Raw genomic sequence first — 20,948 nt, forward strand, 5'->3', positions numbered from 1 at the left:
AAAACATAATTGTTATTCCTGCAAAAGTTTTTGCAAAGAATGGTACTTTTCTCAAATTTTTTGTCATTTATCACTTTGTATGGCTTACCTATTTGATTCTTGTCTTTGGTTTTTTTTTTTTTTTTTTACAATGTTTAAAGAGAGCTGAGTAATGCCAAGATTAGCGAAGTCCCGATAGGAAAACCTTGGTGTCTTTTTTTTTTTTTTTTGTTCTAACAGAGAAACCCAGGTGCATGCTTAATACTATCTAAGTTTATTTTTCATCAAAACTAATTGATAACATTTTCCCTTTATTCTGTAGCAACTTTCTGCACTACTTCATCCATAAATCGTTTCCTGAAGTATGACTGGATAGCATTCCAATGCTTTTATCAGTTTTATCTTTCAAAATACAAGTACCAACTAGTATATTTTCTCTCATTTTTTTTTGTTTTTTCCCTACAACTGATTTTAGTCCTTGATTAACTCATTTGCAGATTCTTCCAAAATTTGCAAACCTTGGGTTACATGAATATAATACCCTAACTATAACTCTTACAAGTGGTCATAATCAGTGTCACATTGGTATGACTGGAAGAAGCTTTGATCAAAATTGGAATAGCTTTGTGAAAAATCATAATCTTTCCCAAATAAGATTTGTGTAAACTTCACAAATAAGATAATACAAGAATACTATTGAAATAAAAGCTTTATCTTTCTTGTATTTCCTCCAAATGGGCTAAAATGTTACAAGTCAATTCAAGGGAGGTAAGTCAGATTTTAAAAATCTCAGGGGAACCAAGTAATATTATAAAAAACCTTAATTTTAATTCTACATAAAACCTTAAGAGATGTTTCTAAAATCCTTAAGGGAGTGATATATATATATACACATATACATACATATACATATATATATCATTATGTAAGTCTCTATAAAACCTGAAAAACAGTCCGGTCTTTCCCAATTTTCAATATCATATATGTTGCTAATATTACATATTTTTATTTGAATTTAATAAAATAGGACTTGTGCACTCTCACATTTTGAAGCTGATATTACTCAAACTTGAAAGACTAAAGCTGCAAATTTTATAAAACTCCAAACCCTTGTAAATTGTCGCTTCAGCAAAGCCCTAAATCTTTTCAGAGAGAGTCCTTTAGCTGCACCCATCTCTCCGAAGCTGCTACACTTAGAAATGGCTTCCTATCCTTGTAGTCTTTGATAGCTGTATAAAGAAACCTACAATAAAACCTATATAAATTAATACTTAAATTAATAACCATTACTAAATAATAATTATTTTGGGTCTCAACTTGAGCTAACAAGCTAAATTAATAATTTTGATTAAATAATATGATAATAATTTTTTGAAAACCTTACATACATCACATTCATATCATAAATTAATAATTCATTAAAATTACATATATTATATTCATATAATGCTTTATGCATTTCATCAGTTATATATGAATACCTTTTAAATGGGAAGACATAATTTAACAATGAAATATGTAAGAAGACTTTTGTTTATTTAGTATAAGAAGACTTCCTTGCCACATAAATATATATATATATATATAATATTATTACTTTGGTCCATTGTATGCATTTAATAAAATAGAAGTGGAATTATTTAGTATTCCTAAGTCCTTTTGACCTCTTAATAATAAAAAAAATGATATCAATTACGTACATTAGTAAGAATTAAATTACACTTGCAAATCATGTAGATATGAATTGGTTTATATTCTAGGGACTTTTAGTCTCCTTTTATTAATAGAATAATTCATATTTTTATAAAATAAAATAAAATAAAACTTTAGTTGATCAAATGAATGTTTCTTTGAATTGCTAATACGCTTGATAAATTAATAAATCATTAATTTATCAATTAATTAATACCTCTTCAAATTAATAGAATTTGTATGGTTCCAAGATTATTAATTTATAGAGATTTTACTGTATTTATTTAGCTCGACCATAAAAAAATGGGTTTACATGTGTAATTTAATTGGATTCAAACAAGTAACCCAATTAAACTCATTAATTAGTGGGTATTAAATTGACAGATTTGGATCATTTATTTTGACTTAATTAAATTAAACGTAGATTCAAACTCAACCATTAGTGGGTAAATCTAAATTACTACCAATCTAGTAATTATATTCTAATTTTTGCAGAGACATATTTTGCGCTTTTTCTTCTTCTTTAATTTCCATTCTTTTATTTTTTTAAAAAAAATTTATCATACTACCTCCCTTCCTTTCATAAAAGTCTAATAAATTTCTTGAGTGTTAATTGATTGTTTGTGTTAATACCTAAATTAATTTTAGATTCTTGTAGAGTGACAAAATTTGAAACTTACCATGATCACCATGTAGACACCAAAAATTTTGATAATTCATTTTTTATTTATATTTATTTTATGTTTAGGTAAAATCTTTTTATTTGATTGGTTTTGTAGGAAAATGAAGAAAGGAAAAGAAAGGAGTCAGAAATGAAAAATACAATTTTTTGAATATTATGAAAAAGAAAAAAAAATTTCATGCGCACGTACATCTACTTCCTTCTTTACCAGAAATAGCAGAAAAAACGAACAAAGAGCTGGCAGAATTTTGGAGTTGCAAAGTTGAATTTTTCTTCCTTTTCTTTCCTCCCAAGCATACCAGTACAAAGTGCCACCTCCTTCCGATAAGAATTATCAAGAATCCCCTGGAAACAAAACCATCAAATGGCCCAAAATAAGCCAACAAAACCGGTTTTCATATCCACCATTGAGATGAGGGTTTTGGGTTTTAATTTTATTTAAAAGGGACGAGTGCATTTCTGGAAGGGTAAGGAAGTAAGAGGTAACGGCAGAAAGAAAGAGAGAGGGAAAAGAAGGAAAAATAGAGGAAAGAGGAATTTTTTTCTGGAAAAATTTTGCAGAAAAGGCTGGCTCTGCAGCCCTCTTTCAACCTAATTTTCTCCTTCAATAAAGCTTCGTTTGAGGAGCTTTCAATTTCTACACAATCTACGAAGTTGGGAGAGCAAGCTTGGTTTAGAAATCTTGCGCAAAAAATGACCAAAAACTCTTCTAATTCACATCCGAAGTTGCTGGTCCAACTTCACTGGTGCACATTTGAAGTTTCAACAAATCTATCCTCGTCACGTTTTTTTTTTTTTGTTTTAATTTGATCCGAAAGCATCCTCAAGTATTTCCTCAACTTCTCCTTGTTTGATTCAATGTTTATACAAGGGATTTGAGGGTGTTTATGGAAGTTTATGTTCAAGAAACTTAGATCCATATTTTTGCTATCATTATTTGATTTTTGGACCTTATTGGATGTTTGTTTGAGTTCAGAATGCCATGAGTCCCATGTATATGTAAAGTGTCGGTCCTAAGGGTTTTAAAAAAGGGATTCCGGTGATATTCCGGCCAATTTGGCTGGAATTTTGCAGTTTTCGGCAGGTCGACCCACTAGAAACTTCATACCCGCTTGAAAATTCTTGCCAATTTTCTTTCTATTTTTGTTTTGTTTGTAATGATTAGATTCATTTTGTTGTTATAAATGTTTAATGAAACCTGTTTTTGGACTAAAGAGTGGGTCAAGAATTTATTTTTGTTTGGATTTGTACGTGGGCTTTGGTGGTTAAACCCAACGTTTTTTTTGTTGGATTTGGTTTAATAAAACAAATGGGCTGATTGGTTTTTTTTAAATAAAAATCCGATTTTTGCTTGGGCAGTAGGAGGTATGGCCCGAGAAATAACATAGAACCGGCCCAGGGCTTATTATATGGTTAAATCTGACACAAAAATTTGCAATTAGATCTCTAAGTTTTTAAGTAATTTCACCAGGACCCTAAAACGTTTGAACTTCTTTCAATTAGGTCCTTAATTTAATTAAATTTTGGTCCCTAAACTTTATCTTTTATCCAAGTTTGACCCCTATTTCTTAAAAAATTTAATTGAGCCCTAAAAATTTTTAAATTTTTACAATTAAGTCCCTAATCTTTATTATTTCTCAATTACAATTATTTATCTTCTTTAAATTGTTAATAATACTTCATTTAAATGCATTTAATTAGTAAATTTTAGGGATTTTATGTTTATTCATATTTCTTTAAAATAATAGAGTGAATTTGCTATATGTTTACATTGTCTTTTAATTATTAATTAAATTGGTACTTTGACTATTTTGTTGATTTTGGAGTATAAATAGAGCAAATTCTACATCATTTAACCACTATTTCAAAGGAAGTACCTTCTATTATTATTTTAAATTCTTTTATATGCTCATATATATTTTTTTACGTGTGATTGTATGTTTTGAATGCTTTTTCTTTCATTTTTCATGTTATTCATTTTAAATTTTCATTTATTTTATTTAATTTTTAATAATTATTTGGGAGGCATTTGAATGTCAAATTGTAATAGATAGGTTTTTCCCTTTTGCTCCAAAAAAATGTATTTAGATAGATAAATGTAATAGATAGATTTATTATTTCCAAAAATTCCTCTTCTAGATTGTAGTTAGGACCCCCAATATAATGGTTAGTTTTTATTTACTTGCATGCTTGTGTGTTTATGTGTTTATTTGCTTTCTTTAGGGTTTTGCATATAGATATTATGCCTATGTGCTCTTTATGCTCTATATGCTTTATGTGTTTATTCTCTTTAATTATGTTTTATATGCTTTATCTATTTATAATAAATTATGTTTTATATGCTTTATCTATTTATAATAAATGCATGACGTCATTGCATTAGTCCAATGCTAGTTGTGGTTTTCTCTCCGATTTCTCACTAGTGCAACGCAAGTGAGGACTAGTAAAAATGGGTTAGTCCAATACTAAACCCTTTAAACTGTTTTTGCCCTAGATGCATACCTTGTATGACATTTATTGCATCTCATGCATCTTTTCCTATTTTTAGGTTATTTTAAATTGCATGATATTTTTCCAACTATTATTCTTTTATCCTCTATATGTTTGGACCATATTATTTAAAATTGCATTTCATTCTAGAAAATTAGAAGTAGGTTCGTCCATTTGCTTGACTAGGTTAGGAGAGTCACCTTCGAATATAGGAAATGGGCGAGTATGACTTTTTAAACCTTAACATGCTATTACCTCTCTATAAGAAGGAAAATTGAGTTACGAATTTTAGTTTCCTGTACCCGTTATATTGCATTCTTTTCTTCTAGGTCATGTATATTTATATTTTTCTTTTTTGAGTCTCATCTTTTGCATTTTTCATGACCTCTTCAAAGAATTATTTTTGGACATCACAATTAATATGATTGATACCAATTAAACTTTGAAGAAACATTTTGACCCTCTCGATATCCTTTAGGTCTAGATTTGCATCAATATAGAAGCATCCAAATGTGATAAATTTTATAGGTTAAATTAGAAAAATTTTTGACTAAATCTTGCTAGCCTTGGCTAGGTTGAAAGGATGCCTTAGATCAAAATTTTTGTCTTCCCTTTCTTCAACCGTGACTCACGAACTCTTTTATTTAGTTTTCGAAGATCCGGAGTCTTCTAAAAGGGTTTTATTTACTTCTTTTAATTTTTAAACATTTTGGGTGACTTGGTATACCTAAACTTGATACCAAGTGGAGACTATGCTTTTTCTAAAAATCCTTTTTAGACAATTATTTTGGGTCCAAACCATCTCATTTTCTATGTCTCATTTTCTATGTCTCATTTTAGGTCCTTTTTCTTTATTTTCTAAAAATAAAATGAACAATGCATTTTAGCATCATTTCTCTTTTATTTTCAAAAATGGGCGCGACACATAATTTTAGGTTCCTTTGTGTAATATTTTATGTTTTTTCTCTTTATTTGGGCAAAAATTTACTTATTAACTTGATATGTTGTTATTTTTTATTACAAATTTAGAATGACATAGTGTTTTATTGCTAAACAAAATATGGGAGAAAAAGTAAATAAAATTTAATAATGGACCGTGAATGAGCATGAATAACCCAAACCCATCTAAAACTATATTCATTTATGACTCGTCCATTTTGAATTATTAACTAAGTAGTTATATATCGGTTAGACCAATTATAACTTAAGTAGTTATAGATAGGTTAATCCAATTATAACTTGCTTAAACCCACATGAATCATCTCAATTTGATAGCTCTTCCTCAAGTTCTACCATCCTTAATCCTACGATCCTATATTTTCCATCCCTTTAATTATTTAGGATTCGTTGCTTCATTTTTCAAGTGGTTTCAATCAAATAAAAAGCTAGATTGGTAATCGAGAAAAGTTTAAAAATTTGGGTGTAAGTTTGGTGAAATACTAAATTTTCATGGAAATATTGCTAAGATGCTGCCAAAAACAACCATCTAATTTTACCTTCATTGATTTAGAATTCATACATAAATTTTCTTTTATATGCACTTTTTGATGTACATGTGCTATATGAAAAATCATCTATATGCCTGCACAATAGTAATATTAAATTTATTCTAAGTGCAAATAAAATGTCATAATTATTATTTACATACTCATATTTAATGTTAAAGTATAAGTTTCAATGTTAAAAACTTAAAATTTTTTAAAAAACAAACTTACTAAACAAAGTCCAACATAAAAAAAATCTAAAACTTAGAAAAAAAAAACTTACTAAAGTGCCCGAAGCTGACTAAATACAAAAAAAAATGATAACAAAACAAGTTTAAACCCACAAGAAAATTGATTTAGTTATTATGGGGTGAATCATTAAAGCAAGGGTAATCTAATATATTATTAGAAGACTTAACAAATGATTATTGCATTTAGAAGGAAAGTGATGAAGATATAATTGGGTGAATGACTTAAAAATTGGACTAATCACACTATTCCTGAGAATTTGACTTGGCAAATAAAAATTGAAGGAGTAAAAAGGGCTAAAGTGATAAAGGGATAATAGGGTGAATGATTTTAAAATGGGAATAATTAATTATCCCACAGAATTTGACTTGACAAATGTATTTTCTTTAATTAAGGAGTAAAAAGGGCTTAAAGTCTAAATAGTAAACTATAAATGATTTATGAAACTTTTTTTTTTCCAAAAATATAAATGATTTATGAAACACTCAATTAATTTGCCTAACATGGAGAGTTAATGGGAAAGTTTTAGATTTTAAATTTGATTGGTGACAGAATTAGTTATAACCTCCTATTTCAAAGTTTTTAATTGGATTTTATATATTAAAATAATTAAACAATCTAGAAAAAAAGAATGAATTTATAGTTTGATCAAGATCTGGCCCAATTAATGGCATAGTAGGTCTGTCCCAATTGATGGCATATTAGGCTTGACATTGGATCGTTAATTGGAGCGCAGATATATATACGTAGTTGTATATCGCTTTGTTAAAACCCTAAACGCACTCTCCCAATTCCCAAACCCCTCAGTTACCCGCACCAGAAATGGCTTCCGCCGCCGCTCTCCCGGTAGTAACCGTTATCCCTCTTGAGAATGAAATGGAGGCCGACGCCAACTCCCTCCCTCTGCCTAACGTCATGAAAGCCCCAATCCGCCCCGACATCCTCCAAGACGTTCATCGCGACATTTCCAAGAACTCCTGCCAACCTTACGCCGTCTCTAGGTCCGCCGGTCACCAGACCTCCATCGAGTCCTGGGGTACTGGTCGCGCTGTTTCCGGTATCCCTCGTGTTCCTGGCGGCGGCATTCACCGTGCCGGCCAGGGTGCCTATGGCAACATGTGCCGCGGCGGCCGCATGTTCGCTCCGACCAAGATCTAGCGCCGTTGGCACTGCAAGGTCCCAGTCAACAAGAAACGGTATGCCGTGGTTTCTGCCATCGCCGCCTCTGCTGTGCCTTCCCTTGTCATGGCCCGCGGTCACCGTATCGAGTCTGTCCCGCAAATCCCCTGTGTGATCTCCGATTCTGCTGAGGCCGTGGAGAAAACCTCCAATGCTATCAGTCTTCTCAAGAAAATTGGGGCTTACCCTGATGCTGAGAAGGCTAAGGACAGCCAGGGCATCCGCCCAGGAAAGGGCAAGATGCGTAACCGCCGCTACATATCCAGGAAAGGTCCTCTGGTTGTGTACGGTACTGAGGGGGCCAAGCTCGTGAAGGCCTTCCGCAACATTCCTGGAATCGAGGTGGCCCACGTGGACCGTTTGAACTTGTTGAAGCTTGCCCCGGGAGGTCACGTTGGGAGGTTTATTGTTTGGACGAAATCAGCATTTGAGAAATTGGATGAGATTTACGGGTCATTTGATAAGCCTTCCTTGAAGAAGAAAGGGTATGTTTTGCCCAGGGCTAAGATGGTGAATGGTGATTTGGCCAGAATTATCAACTCTGACGAGGTGCAATCTGTGGTGAGGCCAATCAAGAAGGTGGTGAAGAGGGCACCAATGAAGAAGAGCCCGCTAAAGAATTTGAATTGTCTGCTCAAGCTCAATCCTTATGCCAAGACTGCTAGGAGGATGGCTCTCTTGGCTGAGAAACAGTGTATTGAGGCTAAGAGGGAGAAGTTGGCCAAGAAGAGCAGTCCAATGACGAAGGTATATGGTTTATATCAATATTATTCCCTCTCCTTTCTATGCATGCTTGATTCTGTTGGAATATTGATGCTACTGTAGTTGATGTATTTATCTGCACGTGTTGGCTCTATAAACTGTTCTTATCTCTTCATAACTTATCAGAATTAAGGAATTAAGGCTACTTCCTGCTGCCATGCAACCTATTTTATTTTAGATAATTGATAACAGTACAAGCATTAATTATCGAGACACATAATGATTTAGTTTGAAGAATAATTGTTCAAACAAATTTTCTTTTCTTGTTTAACAAAATCCATCAGTATAAACAGAAAAACTCAAGACAAAACACAATGAGGTGGCACCGGTATGTTTTGTGCTTCCTTTTGTTTCTATTGGTTGTCTAGTCCACACTTTAGTTGGATTTTCGGTCATTGTTTATGTATTTGTGCTATTGTTGGATGAGCTTGTTTTTCCATTTACATTATAGCTGCTGATTTTTGTTTTTATACATATGAAATCGGGTGCAGAGTTGTGTGTTACATCATATGGTATTTGTTCTGATATTTTCTTGTCTAGTCTTGGTTGTTCTTGATAGATGCTTGTCCTAAATAAGCATGCTCGGTTGCATTCTAAATGATAATCTTAAGGTTTCATTACATGTCTGGCACTGCAGTTTTGTTTGACTAGCTTTTTCTGGATGCTTAAACTGGCTTTATGGGTTCTGGGTAATGATTGATCACTCCTAGTAACTTTACAGGTTCGGTCTCTGGTTTATTAATTGATGTTGAAACACTTGATCTGATGGAGCATTAGGAATTTCCTATCTGGTTTGCAGCAACAGATGGGTCTTACTTTTTTGTTTCTTTTTGTAATCATTGTGTATAGTGTTGTCACTGGTTGATAATTCTTGTTTTCCTGTTGCGGATGATTGATTTTACATGATAGTTGGAGGGGGGCCTAGTACTTATTTTGAGAATGAGTGGCCCCAGCTTTCTTGACTTGATTAATTTGGGTGTGATTTAGTTCTAATGTTGCATATTGAGCCCTCATCCGTTTTACTTCTTTGTCACTTCTGACAGGAGGAGACGTCTGCTGTAAAAGCTGCTGGAAAGTCGTAGTACAAAACAATGATCTCTGATAGCGATTACGCTGAGTTCGAGAACTTCTCAAAGTGGTTGGGTGTTTCGCAGTAATTGGTTCACTTTAAAAGTCAGTCTGTTTTGTTTCAAGTCGGCTACTTGGTAATTTAAGACGTGCAAGAGCGTAGGTTGGAGTGAGTTAAGAGGATTAAATCAATTTTCTGTTTGTATACCAGTTGCATGGAGTTTTTTCTCAGGGTACCGAGAAACCTTTTTGCATTAAAGGAGATCACCTGAACTTAAGGAGTTGATAGCTTCTTGTTCTGAGATATTCAGCCATCAACTCTATTTTCTGGTGCTTGATTATAAATGTGACATGATTTTAAACATTCAGAGCATGTGCAGGTTACACTGGAAGTTGTTCAACTTCTCTTATTATCTTGCCTGTCATCTTTTTTATTAGATGCGGCCTTACTTTCATAATTCTGCTTCTCATTAGGTACCGCTGTAGTTTTTTGGTATCATTTGCTAAAGAGGCCCCCGAGTTGTCCAAACATAGCACGCCCTTTTTATGTAGTGAAACGAATGTGGATCAAAATCTTCCAACCTTTGGTAAAATAAGATGGTAATATTCTCTGAGTGACCGTGTTGGCTAGGAGGTGAGTGTGTGTGTGGATATGTCCTATGAGTCCATCCCATCTATCGGTTAAGGGTGAAACGCTAGGGGGCTTGTTCCTGGAATTTATGTCTCAACGGGCTCTTACTGGGCCCAACTTGATTATGAGTAGGTTAGTTCGTCCATTAGGCTAGCCTGTTCTTCTAGATAATTTTGGTATTTGCTTTTACAAGCAAGAAGTAGTGCAAAGTCACTTGTCATCTAGGTCAGTTCGACTTTTGCGCTTACAAACTAAAAAGAAGAGGGAAAAATGCTTCATTGGAATAGAATTTTATTTAAAAAAAAGAAAAAGAAACTAGGCAATTTGCTCTGCTTTATAGGACGTATTGAGATGGTCAGGTGAAAATTAAAAGAATTTTGTTGAAAAAAAATTGAAGAGCAATAGAATTTTATTCAAAAAAAGAAACAAAGCAAAATTGCTCTGCGTCTGAAAAAAATTAAGTGCATGTTCAAAGGAAAAATTAAGTGCATGTTCATGTTTTACCATAGGTCGTGCTCTCGTTTGCATTAAATTTTGTAAAATTTGATTATGGGAGGTGATTGTAAAGAATAATTTGAGGCATTGTTTGGATTGAAGTGTTTTTTATAGGTAGGTTTTTATAGACAATGCTATAATATCACACTCCAAAAACACCACAAGAAACACCCTAATCTATACAATTTCCAATACAACTTAAAAAAAAAATCCTACTACTTTTTCTTCTTCCTCCTACCACCACTCCCTCCTTCCTTCATTGTCATTGCCATTGGCCCTCCACCCCTTCCTCCTCTCTCCTTCCCTGTCCCCTAGACCCCTCAAGGTCACGGCTGCTGCAACCAAATGGGAAAAGAGGTCTAGAGAATGAGGGGAGGTGATGTGGTGGTGGTGGTGGTGGTGAATGGCGGTGATGGTGGGCAACGAGTGGTGATATGTGGTGGGTTGGGAAAAATTTTAAAAATATCTCAACAAAATATTAAATTTTAAAAACACCTTGAAATAAATCTATGATGATAAGATTTTCATAAACAATGCTGCAGTGTAATATAAAAACATTCTCATAAATAACTAATCCATACAGAATCTGAATTACCAAAGTCTAGTTTTTTTGATTTATTATAAATTTAAGATTTTATGACTAATACAAATCCTATAATCTGAATGAAAAAACAAACAAGAACATCACAGAAAAATTGATTATTCAAGATCGGAATTTATAGTGTAGGGTAGTAAACTAGTTTTGCGCATTATAGTTGCCAAATTCTTTCTTGTTTTGCTGTCTTGAAATTGTTGATGTTGAGTCCCCATAGGGATTATGTCAGTTGAAGAAGATAAGTGGCACTCTGTTAGCCCCTTAGGGCGCGGTCCAGACGGAACGCGCGCGGCCGTAGCCAATTTCGGCTAGCCATGGCCTAGGTGGGAAGGCCGAAGGTGAAGCTTGTTGGAAACGAGTGGACAAGTGTTTGATGATGTTTTCCTAGCCTATGTATGAGTTGGGGAAAGTTTTAGAGGCATCAGATGCCTCTAAGTTAGTTGGGGAAAAAGAGGTGCCTCTACTAACGGTTGTAAGTTTTCCTCTAAGACATATATATAGAGGGATAACTGTGACTAAGCCAAGTCAAGGCCAAGAGCTAGGGGCCAAGGCCACGGAATGACTATGGCTTGGTGGGATGTTTCGGGTGGTTCTAAGTGCTAGGAACCACAGTGCCTAAGATTGCTAAGTGTTGAGGCAAGTTGGGCGCGGAACGTTGCCGATGGCGGGAAACGGGGTGCCCGGAATTGTGCGGCGGTTGCCTGTGCGTGCCAAAGATGAACGTTGGGCAGTTGCTGACCGTTGCTGGCAGTTGCTGGGAGTTACTGACGGTTACCAACCAACTCAGCCTTGTTCTTAGCAGGTTCCTGACTTTGTGGACGTTCAGATAAGACCAGCGGTTGGGTCTCTTGTCAACCGTAAATGTGCCTATAAATAACCGGCTAGGCAGAGACTAAAGGGTAGAGAGTCTCAGATATTGAGAATCACCCTTAGACGTTCTACACGCCAGGTGTTTGTAGAAATTCCTTATAATCGTTATTGTGAAATACAAGGTTGGCCGTGTTGGCTGTAACTTGTGCGTGTGTTCCTTTATTTTGCTTAAGTGTTCTACGTTCTGAATACTTGTGTGCAAGTGAGATTGTGTAGGCTGACTGGTAGTGCGGCTTACCAGTGCCATCACGTGTGTGTTAGGCTAGTGAGAGTAAACACCTCGTGACACACTCCATGTTGCGATTTGTTTCGATTCTTAGACTGCTACTTAGTAATGCCTACCAATTGGGTAGAGTGAAATATTGAGAAATAAAACTTCATTTTGCCACTGTGAGGTTTTGTTTGTGTTTTTTAATTCCTTTGTTTTTTTGTTTCCTACAAGAACAAGATGGAGATGGAGAAGGAGGAAAGCCAAATGATGACGAAGAAAGCAAAGTTAGTTACTGGTATCGATCATCAAATTGTGGAGCACCAAGGTGAGAAGTCATTGACGAACACAAGTATCCATTTTGTTCTTAGGGATATCTCAGGACTTTTTTCAATTGTTTTATTGGTATCAAATCGACTTGAGCAGTAGTGATGGTAGTGATGTCTCTGGTTTTCAGAAATTGGAGCATCTAAAAAGTTTTGAAGTTTCTTTTGGTTCACGAGGAAACCTAGTTTAGGGTTTAGGAGAAGCAACGGATTAGGGATAGTTTCAGACTACCCATTCATACCTTTTTCCTATCATGATACCTCTAATCTGGCAAAGGGGTGGCCTCAAGGTCCTTTGTTCTTAGCCAAATATTATACTTGTCATCAAGTAATCAAAGGTATAATTTATGTCTATGGAGGAAATTTGGCTCATCTCTATCCCTAGTTCGGCGATGGGTAAGCCTTTCTGAGCATATAGATTATCTCTAAACTCAACCCTCAGTTATTGCAAATCTACTTATTTTGGTAGAAAAGTTTGATCCTCAACACCATGTGTTATAGGTTGGCATTGATCTATGGCCAACTCATGTAAATGTTAATTTGGTATTAGCTGGGCACCAGGATAGCTAGCGGGAAGTAGAATATCGTTAGTGCACCTGGGCGTTGATGTGCAAACAAGTGGACCAGTGGAGAGCAATACAACTTATCATGCTACAAGCAAAAGATGCATGCAATCATAGAAAGCATCCTAACTTGAGATGCGAGAGAGTTCCTTGTTAAAAATGCAGATGGTTTTAAGGTTGTTTGGATCAGAAACAACAATGACAACTCCTGGCCACCAAGACTACACAATTGTGCATGGTAGGTGCATGTATAGGCACGCCCAGAGCTCAACTGTCTAATGGTCTTGATATTGAATGAAACGGTTGGCAAAAATATATGAAGTTCAACACTACTGATTGAGCTTGATTTGGAGTCTGAAGCAGAGAATTATGATCATTGCATCTGCTAGGGAAAGAGGTGCTCTTCCTGCTAGTTGGATATTTTTCTTGTTGGGCAAAGTGAAGGAGGGCAAGCAAATAGTGTGCGAGCTAGTAGCTTTCCCTGCACGTCTTAGGCAACTGGGAGTACTAGGTGAGCAGGGAAAATCCTGGGAGCTGGCTTTGGTATGCTTAAAGGAGTACTAGAGTCTTTGTTGAGGAAAGAGAACATCATAAACGGCATTTTGCCTACATGCTTGTGTTGGGCATTAGGTCGGGTAGAGGTTATATATTGTGTGTCTGTTATGCCCTATGATCTAACTTTTACAAATCGAGAGACCTTTATATCCCTATGGATTCAAACCTTAGACTATGGGAGTCCTTGACTAAGAGTGTGCAGTAGGAGTCATGTTGTATAATTACTGAGATTGGATAAACGGTGCACGTTCGTGCTGCTATGGTATGCTCAAGGCCTTAACCAAGAGCTATGCATGTTGTGGCATAGATCATATAGTGATGACTATCAAATAAGTCTCGGACTAAATGTGCCCCAACTCGAGTCGAGCACTAAGGACAGTGTTCTAGGCGATCCTTGTTGATAGGACTTATGAACGAATGCAAAGGCACAAAGATTGTTCGATGGGCACAGAAATGTGACCGAGGTTTGACCAAGTAGTTTCAAGTGTTAATCGTGTATGCTAACCAAGGGAAAGGTGTCTTCAAGACAAGTTTAACAATGGATGAGCACGCTAAGTGCTATGAAGCCTTCTTAGGGGCTTTGTGTTGGAGATCCAAGTTCTTAACCTTGGGGAGAGCCTCTTTCACGAGCGAGTTCTATGCACGTAAGAGCTAATGCTGTGAAGCATCAAGGAGTTAACATTAGTGTTTAGTGATGCTAAGAGATGTTCAGCGAATACTTGGAAGGGGGTGAAGTGGGTTGCCCTTTAATTGGCATAACTAAAGGCACTGTACGGTACAAAAGTTCTACAAATGTGCGAAAAATTATATCTGAAAATTAGACACGTGACACTACATCCTGGTTATTGTATTGAATGTCATATATAGTCCTCTAGATTGCAAAATTTTCTAGAGATATTAGGGATGAGAAACTCAAGGATGTGGGTTTCTAGTTGGATTAAGTATTTTCATTTTAATGAATAAAGGATTTGCTTAAAAAACTTTCCAAAATTAGGTTTTTAAAGCATAGACATCCCTTTTGCATTGACGTTTCTATGTCTAGTCAAAAATATTTAGATTGAGTAGTAAGAACCGTATATGGAGTTCTTTTTGAGAGATTTTCTTTCCATATTCTTCTTTGAAATTTTCATAGCATTTAAAAGTTTATTTCCTAAAAATTAATTTGCAGTTCCTTGATTTAGGATGGCACACTAGATTGTTCTGTTACTTTTGAGTACTTATCTTAAAAGATTTGAATTTTCTTAATCATTGGAAGCTATTGATGTTTGGGCTCAATAATATGAACTAATAACTAATTCATCACTGTGTCAGTCAAGATGTTATATGTTGGTTGCATCCTTTTGTAGCACCTGAAACTTTTTACTTGCTTGCTATTCAAGAACCAACTATTTGTTTATAGCTGTTATAGGTTTAGGAAGATATGCAATACCAATTGTCCAATAATGAATTATTAGTGCACAGTTTTATTTTGAAGGTTCCCTTGTTGTATGGTCACGAACATCTCTAGGTGTGATGCATCTATTTTAGATATAGTCGGTACTGAGAAATTTTATGTTGATCCATACTAACTATTAGACATGCTTAGTAATTGGTCCAGAACCAACATGAGAGTTTTATGTCAGCATATAAAGATTCCACCTACCAATTTATATATCAATTGGGGTACATTTGCATGTGAACATGTGAGAGAGAGAGAGAGAGATTCTAAAATTCTATTAAATTATTTTAATTTAAGTCCATATCATTATTTTATTGATCCCTTTTAAAGAAGTAAGATAAAAAAAAAAAAAAAGAAGTAAGATCCAATGAATCGAAAATAATTAATTAATAAATGAAGAATTACAAAAATCTTTATGAGGTAAGATCCAATCGATACTTGTTATCCCTATTTCTTATTATCATTATGAGTTTGGAAGTGCACCAAAGATTTCTCAGGTGTTAATTTTTGGTAGTTTAAATGTACAATAAATATTGATATATATGTTCATATGAAAAGTATCTAAGAGCATTAAAAACCATTGCTTTTCCAAGTTTGCAAAATCCTGAAATATACAGAAGATCCTAATCAATATTCCAAGTTCTCACGCAATTATAGTAGTGGATGTTATGAATTTTATGTATGAAACTTGAGATCTAGATTCACCTTCAAATTTTTTGAAAAAGATAATAAAAATTGCTCCTCTAATTTGCAAGTGGAGAAAACAAAATAAATTGAGCAAACCAAACAAGTTCTAAGATATCTATTAAAAATACTAACAAGAGTAACAATCTAATATTTTTCACATACTAATAAAAAGAATTTTTTCCAAAGAGGTGAAATAAGGACAAACTCAAAAAATAAAAATGTACTACAGTTTATAAATTATAGCTTTTTAGTTGACAAATTTATTAATATAAATTTGTATTTGAAGTTTATCTATGAGCTCACCTTACAATTATGAGTACACATGCATGCATAATATTTGGCACACAAAAATATACTTTCTTAATAATTATTTTGGTTTGAATTACACCATGATTGTTAAAATATTGATTAAAATCTTGATGGTTAATAATGAGTGATAAAAAAAAAAGAAAAACACAAAAATCTTCACTTGATACTTCCCAATTCTCTGTAGACTAACAAGAATATGTATAGTTATTAGACATTAATGTGCACTACGATAAGTTAAAAGTACTTCTTTTTTGCTAAAAAAGATATAACGAAAAACTTGCAAGACCCAATACATGTATTTTTTGTCAACAATTTATATGGTGAATATGCATCTTGTCATAACCATAACCCTAACAGAGTAACCAATATGGAATATGGAACAGTGACAATTATGACTAGAATATTATACCATGCTATTAATATAGTGGGTCCGTATAACAATTGAAAAATGAGTGGGTCTGTATTCAAATGTATTGCAATTTGAATACATAAATTAGGTGCATTACAACAATAGCCCCATTTTTTTTTAACTCAAAGGATACTCTATGCAACAATGATATCAATGCCCTTAAGGCCTTAACCTCAATACATAATTTACTTTTAAAATTTTGTTAATCATTTTTAAATCAAGAAAGCATAATCATGTTGGTCCAAAAGTTCAGAACTATTACTCAAAAAACAAAATGTTCCACCAAACTAAACAACATGATTTGGTTGAAATAAAAACTAAAAATATTCAAATGTCCTCAAGAAAATATCATGTAATTATTGATAATGCTAAAATAAAAATAGAACCAATAATGACTGTAGTGGTTAACACATATTGACAAACTTTTTATCACAATATAATTGACAAACCCACTATGAGTAACAATCACAAAAGCAAGTGTTCAAAACAAATCATTGACAAACTTTTTGCTTAAAAAATCTATTTACAATATAATGTAAAATAAAATTGATATAGAAAGGGCTAAATCCTAATTAATTACCTTTATACTTAATCATCACAAATAATTAAACAAAATAAGGTTATATTGAAATAAGACAAAAAGAAAAGCAACAGGTATTATAAAAGTTGTATGGATCTATGATTTATCGCCAGGTAGTAAACAAAATAAATAAACTCTAAATTTTAAGTTGCACTAAACTAAAAGTTTAAATACATGAGATTAATCTTAAATTTTTTAGGAATTGATACTAGAATTGTATAAATTTTAAAGTTCAAAAATATGAGATCAGATTGGGACTCGTTTAATACTTGTCTAAAAAGTGCATAGCATGTATCACATTTTTTATTTATCTGTAAAGAAAATTTATTTGAAAGTTGTATCTCTCAGAGAAAACTACATCATTCAAAAAGTCTTGCTTAGGACAAATCATGAGGTTCTCAAGCGGAATGACATTTATCCAACATTTTCCTTTGCAAATCATTTTTTCTTCAGAAATCATGTATTCCAAGATGTTGTCTTCATCCTTCAATAAAAATTAATTCCCTCATAAAACCTTTGCGAACAAATATGAATCTGTTTTTTTCGTCTATGTTTATGTTTGAACACGAAGAATTCAGTATCCTTCAACTTCAAGCAAATGTGCACAAATGTACCATACAAAATTGAAAGGTCTCCTCAATATCATTCACTATATTAACTATTCTAACATTATTACCAATCAAGGCAATTTATGACATTGGCCTCTTCCTCTATAGAGTTATTGACATTGGCCTTTTCCTCTATAGAGCATGTAATAGCCCATATGAATCCTTATAAGTTTTTATCATTTTAGGGTTATTCTTTTCTTAACATTTTCAATCTAGTAGAAGTATCCAAATTTCACCAATACTAAATAAAAGAACTATCAATGTTTCCAAATCAATTGAAGTATAAAAAAGACACAAGCATATCAAATCAAAACAAATCCAACAAAATCATCCAAATCCTATAGAAGTATTAAAATTTTACAAGAATATCAAATCTACTGTATCCCAAGAATTTCAAGGAAGACATCGGATCATAGACCACACCCGCTTTTTCAAAAACTCTTGATGGATCATGATGTGACATTCTTAGCCTATCTACTTCACTATGTAGAACATAATAACTCTCTCCTTGCTCTAGAGAGACAGCGATCTTATTAGTCAACTACAATAGTTTGTGGACCCGTACAAAAGAATCATACAAAATATAAGAAATGCATAATCTACCTTGTCCATACTCAAAAGGCTTTTCATTCGGTCCAACTAAATTCTATTTTTTGAACCTACATTGTTTTTATTGTGCAGCAGTAATATTTTCAGTAATGTAAATCTCAAAAATTAGTTTCCATTCTTTGATAGTTTATTATCCCCATTATTGAATGTATGAGTCCGTTTTAAAATTATATGGTCCACGAACTCTTATTTCCCGTTTTAGAATATAGCAGAACCACCAATATGACATTTCTTCTTTGTTGAACTGGGATCTACCTCCATATTTTAAGAGATGTCATACTGAAAAGACTCATACTTCTCTAGAAGAGTAGACACAGGAATGCTAAGCATTTTTTTTAAATGATAAAGTCTACAATGAAAAGAAGATTCTTCTTCCACCAACGATGGACAAAAGACAAAGCATCTGATGCTGTAATCAAAAGAGCTTGGGGATGGAACAACATGGATCTAAAATGTTTAGAGTGGTGACAAGAATAAAGGATTGTAGAATAGCATTGATTGAATGGAACAGGAAAGTTAAAGGCAATGCAAAGGCAAAGATCTAGGAGTTAAAAGAGCAACTGAAGGCAACACGACAGGAAGGTGATCTTTGTAACAAAGAAGTCATTGCATCCTTGAAATTACAATTAAGCAAAGCGTATAAGGAAGAAGAGCTATACTGGAGCCAAAAATCAAGAAGTAGGTAGCTCAAAGAGGAGGACAAAAATATAGGTTTTTTCATCTAAGTGTCATGGCAAAAAGGAAGAGGAACAAGATCAGCATGCTACAAAAGACAAATGGGGAATGGTGTAGGAGTGAACAGGAAATTGAAGATGAATTATGTAAGCACTATAAGGAGCTTTTCACCTCTACTGATCCTAAAGAATTTGATGATGTGCTGCAAGGAATACCTCGCATTATTTCCACTCTGATGAATGCACAGTTGATTAAACCAGTGGACGAAATGGAGATCAAACAAGCCATTTTCTCAATGTTTCCTAACAAAGCTCCTGGAATTAATGGTATGTCCCCTTTGTTTTTCCAAACATACTGGAATATTATTAAAGTTGAGATTGTAAATGCCATTACCAGCTTTTTTCATACTGGTAATCTTCTTAAATCTATCAATGAGACCATCATCTCCCTAATCCCAAAGGTTGATAATCCTGTGATGCTGATTAATTTCAGACCTATTAGCTTATGTACAGTGTTGTATAAAACCATTTCGAAGATTTTGGCTAATAGACTGAAAAAAGTTCTTAAGCACTGCATTAGCCCCTCTCAATCTACTTTTGTTCCAGGGAGACAAATTCTAGACAATGTTATCATTGCACATGAAATTTTGCATTTCCTGAAAAGTAGGAGAACTGGTAAAGTAGGCTTCATGACCCTTAAGCTTGATATGTCTAAAGTTTATGATAGAGTGGAGTGGAAATTTCTAGGAAGAATTATGATGCGCATGGGTTTATGTCCTTGTTCAATGGATCATGGCTTGCATTTCCACAGTTTCTTATTCTTTTAACCTGAATGGACAAAAGGTGGGATTTATAAAGCCTTCCAGAGGAATCTGACAAGGAGATCCCTTATCTCCATACTTGTTCATTATTTGTACTGAAGGGCTTTCTAATTTACTCAAGAAAGCTGTGGAAGGAAAGCAATTAACTGGCATCAAAATTTGCAAAGACAGCCCCATGGTCTCTTATTTGTTTTTTGCAGATGACTCCCTCTTATGCTGCAAAGCAAGTAAACAGGAAGTTCAGAAGATAAAGGAGATCATTCAGCAATATGGCCAAGCCACTGGACAAGTAGTTAATTTTGATAAATCTATCATGTTTTTTACTAGAAATACTCCCAACCTGTTAAGAGAGGAGATAAGTGAGGTGTTGGACAACATGAGAGAGGCTCACAGTGAAAAATATCTAGGCCTACCTATGACCATAGGGAGAGCCAAGAATCAGGCTTTTGGGTATCTGAAAAAGTAAAATTAATAGCAAACTACGAGGTTGGAAGCAGAAGATGCTTAGTCAAGTGGGTAAAGAGGTTCTGATCAAATCAGTCATCATGGCCATGCCTATATACATCATGTCTTGCTTTAAACTTCCTAAAGGGTTGTGTCAGGGCATTAGTGCTAGGATTGCAAGATTCTGGTGGAGGAGTGGGGAAACAGAAAATAAAGTGCACTGGGTAAGATGGAGTAAGCTTTTTCAGATGTAAAAGGGAAAGGGGGTTTGGGCTTTAGAGATCTGGAAGCTTTCAACTTAGCTTTGTTTACCAAACAAATTTGGAGAGTTGTTACCAATCCAAATTTGTTAGTAAGCAAAGTACTTGAAACAGGAAGACTGGTTTCGACAACAGCCTCCTAACATAGCATCTTGGTGCTGGAAAAGCATGCACAAAAGGGGAGAACTACTTCAACAGAATCTATGGAAGAGAGTGGGAGATGGAAGGGCAGTGAAGACTTGGCAAGATAGGTGGATACCTGGTTCGGTCAATGGAAGAGC

General features: G+C 34.2%; 1 pseudogene; it reads left to right on the top strand.

Annotated features, from left to right (window-relative positions):
- Positions 1 to 7,369: 7,369 nt before the first annotated feature.
- LOC113701325 (large ribosomal subunit protein uL4z-like) lies at positions 7,370 to 9,599 on the top strand (annotated as a pseudogene).
- Positions 9,600 to 20,948: the final 11,349 nt, after the last annotated feature.

Source organism: Coffea arabica, chromosome 7e, assembly GCF_036785885.1.
Source record: "Coffea arabica cultivar ET-39 chromosome 7e, Coffea Arabica ET-39 HiFi, whole genome shotgun sequence".
Taxonomy (NCBI): domain Eukaryota; kingdom Viridiplantae; phylum Streptophyta; class Magnoliopsida; order Gentianales; family Rubiaceae; genus Coffea; species Coffea arabica.